The following is a 4,362-nucleotide window of genomic DNA, read 5'->3' on the forward strand; positions in this document are numbered from 1 at the left end:
ACTTTTCTCCAGGGGACCCTGCTGGAAGAGGAAGCTGAGCAAGGCAGAGAGGGTAGAGGAGGTGTCGTAGGGGCATTATGAATGAGTTTCTATGAGAAAATGTCCTCTCTAGTTATGTTTGTGTAAAAGTGACTTGAAGACATTTCATATTTCACCAGATCACATGAGACCTGATATTTCTTGTGTTCAAGTTAATCATTCTCTGTTAACTATAATGTTCTTTGAAGAGAATATTTATAAAGTCAGTTCTTCCATATCATAATTATAAAATGAGCTTCTCATGAGAGAAATGAGTGGACTAAGTTTTTACAGGAAGATCCTGAACACTTGATGATGAGGAGGATGCTTTGGTTCTTTTCAAAGGAGTGCTGAAGAGGATTTCTCCCCTACTAGGGCCATGGAGAGCAAATTTCTATATCGTGGGATATGGGCAGGGGAAGAGAAGACAAGGTAGACACACTATGGGTTTAATTTTACTCTGTTTTAAGAGTAAGGCATTGGGAGAGTGTTGTTTTAACAGACCACATGTCATTCTTAGGTATTCTCTTTGCCTTTTTCCAGGTGCTAAATGTCAACCCTTTTTTTCTCTAAGATATTTATGATGGTATCACCTCATGGCATTTGTTCAAGTCCTTGTTTTCAGGGTTATATATGACCTCAAGCTACTTCAGGGCCCTGGCAATTTCTCAAAAATTGTCTCATTCTTCTTTCTAAAGATGGGATACTTGATTTGGGGGGAATTGTTATGGTGTGTGTGTGTTTGTATATTATCAATATGGATGAATAGCCTTGGCAATGTCTTACATTATGTGCGTTTTTGGCAATTGTGACTAGGGTTTATTTATATCTATGTACTTTTTTTTTTCTTTCCCGGGGATGACGCTGTGTTTGAGAGGAATTCATAAGCAGAATTGAATTTGTTTTAGTTAACTCCTTCTTTGATTGGAATATTGTCGACTTAACAAAATAGTGGAAAGAGCATTGGGCTGAAGTGAGAAGATTTGAGTTCTAGTCCAAGATGTGTTACTAACCAGCTCTTTGACTCTGAGAAGTCATTTGACTTGAATTGTAGTCTTTTTCTTAGATGGGAAAGGTGGAGTATACTCAGAGTCTCTCCAAAGTGCTAAGATTCTGTGATTCTATGAAATCAGACCATCAGAGAGGAATACTGCGGTGTACTCCTGCATGGGTTGTAAATGGTAAGTAGAAGGTTAAAATGTGCTGTCAGATTACTTTTGTAGGATTATATTTATGCTTTACTTTAGAGATTTTTCAGGAATATTATAGAGAGAAATTTTGGGATGTTCCTCAATTTGTTAGAGTCTGTTCCTGATTATCCACTGCTATTTGTAATAATTTGAGCTCAGAATTCTGTGGACATTTTTTATGAGTAAATATATTTGATATAGGAATAGATATAGAAATTATAGCTAAGTAGGAAGTTATTTGTGTAAATCAGATTGTATGTGTGGAGGAAATGGGGGCAGGAGAAAAAGAAAGAGAAAGAGAAAACATTAGTTTATTTATGTAGATTATCTAAGGGAAGAGCATTAGCTTAAAAATATATTGAGCATAAGATGGGAGCTTAGATGGTATCTGATGAAAAGTTATCTGTAATGTAAGTTACAGCCATCTGTCAAGATACGAACTGAGAGAACAGAGCAGATGGAAGGGAATGAATGTATAAGAAGACACAATTCTCACTCTAGATGAAGGTCTAACAGGGTAGATTGATATTTCAGGCGTCTAGTAATCACTTTGTTAATAAATGAACCATACCATTTCCAAACTTTGAGCAAGACACGCAAGATAGAACAGCTTCACAGACAACTCTAATCTCATTTATCATCCTTGCCATTTGCTGATGAGTCCGGAAATTTGTCAGACCTATTTTGTTATGCCTGGGAAAGTATGGTTTCTTTATCAACATCAAAATAATAGACAGCCAGCCAAGAGGTTGTTCACCTTTCTCCAGGAAAAGAGAGTTTGGGAGGGAGACATTTTATAACCATTTTAAAGAGACAAGGGCCTCTGACTATGTTTCTTAATTTGTCCCCAAATAACCTTGTCTACTATAGAATCAAGTTTAGAAAACTTATTTAAGGTTTTGAGATTCAAAGAGAATTAAAGGAATGAAAGTTATCTGTTTCAGAAATCATTAGATCTTTACGCAAACGATTGTATTCAATGGAAGGTAGAGATGATCTTTCATTTAGATGGAAACTCAAATTATAAAGATCATTCACTACAGGAAGGCAGCTGCAATAAACATCCAACTGATTCAACTGCAGAGATGTAGAGTAGGTACAAATCCTTTGAAAATTTGATTTCACATCTTTCTTATGTTCCATGTAGTCTTTAGCTGTAAACACAACTGGACACATTTTTGTAATTGTTATATATCCTATAATAGTATACAGCTGGGACATAAATTGACTATTTGGCTATCTTCTTGATATAATTGGTTTAATAAATTTATAAGAAGCTCTGAATATATAACTCAGTTCATTATTACTTAGGAGAGAGTGACAAGAACTGTAAAAATAAGGAGAAATTTGAATTTAACTTGAAGGTGACCTTTATGATATTCCAGGATGGATAGTAAAGTTGCCAATGTAACACCTGAAGAAATTCAAAGTTATAATAAAAGCTATTTTTTTAGTGCAGATACTGTGTCTACTATGCCGTAGACATAATATTGTTTAGAAGAGGAGGAATCTACATTATGAAGTAGAATTAGTAGGTGAAGGCTGCTTAAGGCAGAGAAGCTTTGATTTGCGATTTGAAGGAACATTGTAGGGTAGATCTCAACAGGGATTTGAGAAGTAACATTCTGGATTGGGCTATAGAATAAGCCAAGACCTGCAGGCAAGAAAGAAAAGAAGATAAAATATATGTGTGGGAGAAAAGTGGCCCTGGCTGTGACAGACTGGGAGGAAGGTAGGTACCTATGATGAGTACAATTTGTCAGGCTAAGGATTTGCTGTTAAATCTAATTTAAAATGATTTTTACAGTATAAAATACCATCTTGTTGGTGACAGACCTTTTGTTCCTCCTTTCTTTTGCTATTTAACTGTTCATCATGAAAAATATATGAGAGAAAACAAAGAATAATGAAACAAAAGATTTTGCTTGTGGATATGTCAATCAGTAGAGAAAGAACAGATGACAACTCTAAAAACTCTATTCAGAAATTCATAGTTATTATTTTGGGAGCTCTTTTCTTAACAACACAAAGCCTGCTGTTTTTTTATTTTCCTTCATAGCATTGCTCAGTAGACTAGCATTCCCTCGGTCCAGTTGTCTAACTTTTCAGTCACATATTTTGTTTTGTTCTGTCTTATTTCTACCAGGCACTAAACACTGTATTCAGGATGTTTATGTGTTTTTTTTTTCTGGTTATATTTTTTCTTTCCAGAGAAAAAATAAAGAAGGCGAGCAAAATGACTGAAAGACATTTTCAAGAAAAAAGGAGGAGAGAAGTCATTGAAATGAAAAAATAAACGTATTATATAACTATTTATTGCACTATGCAATAAAAACATCTTCAGCAACAACCACCCAAGTGCGGATGGAGGGTCTGCTTTGAAGAGAGAAAAAAGGCTACTGCAGAAAAAACAAACCTCAATGCATCATTGGAGCTTTTGTTCTTTCTGGATTGTTTTGTGAAGAACATGCTGCCAAAAAAACATTTTTCTTTCTGTAAACGCTTCTTTGGAGACTCCATTCGTTTTTGTTTCAAGGATGTTTATTATCTACTCATTTCTTCTAATTTATTTTTGAATCATATACCCCAATGTCTAGATGACTGGGACCACTAGGTTTCATATTTCCCAGAGGAGATTAGCTGTACAGTTCATTTTGCAGGTTTATTCAGAACATTTCAATGGCATTTCACCTACAGTTCACCTACATTTAGTCCTAAGAAACTGAAGGTGTTTCTTGCTAGTTTTCCTGCTCCATCTTCTTCCAGGGGATTGATTTGGCTTCTTATGTTTTTGTATTTGGTTGCTCATTAGAGATAAGCCTGATTGTTGGGCATTGTGCATTTTCTCTGTTTTAAAAAGGGAAAATACAGCGTGTTATTAATTATTGTGATAAATAAAAAATGGAGAGAAGGCAAAAGATTTTCATCCTGACACTTTGAGTCATTTTAAGAATTTTCAGCTTGCTTTGTCATTTTTTTCTTTAAACTTAAGAGATTTGGTTTCTGAATTTGAATCATCTTCAATACAGTGCATGCTGATTCACAGGTCTCCATTAAAACAACTTGAAAAACTATAAAAGGTATTGAGTGGCATCATCTGTGAATATAAAGTCCCAATCATGTACAAATTGCCTTTTAAAAAGAAAAGCCATTT

The 4,362-nt window shown here is 34.8% G+C and overlaps 1 long non-coding RNA gene across 1 annotated transcript; it reads left to right on the forward strand.

Moving 5' to 3' along the window:
* Nucleotides 1–304: 304 nt before the first annotated feature.
* LOC101004668 lies at nucleotides 305–4,161 on the forward strand. Its single transcript, XR_160978.5, has 2 exons — nucleotides 305–1,199; nucleotides 3,420–4,161. It is a non-coding gene; the product is annotated as an uncharacterized LOC101004668 (long non-coding RNA).
* Nucleotides 4,162–4,362: the final 201 nt, after the last annotated feature.

The sequence above is a fragment of the Papio anubis genome, chromosome 5 (assembly GCF_008728515.1).
Source record: "Papio anubis isolate 15944 chromosome 5, Panubis1.0, whole genome shotgun sequence".
Taxonomy (NCBI): Eukaryota; Metazoa; Chordata; class Mammalia; order Primates; family Cercopithecidae; genus Papio; species Papio anubis.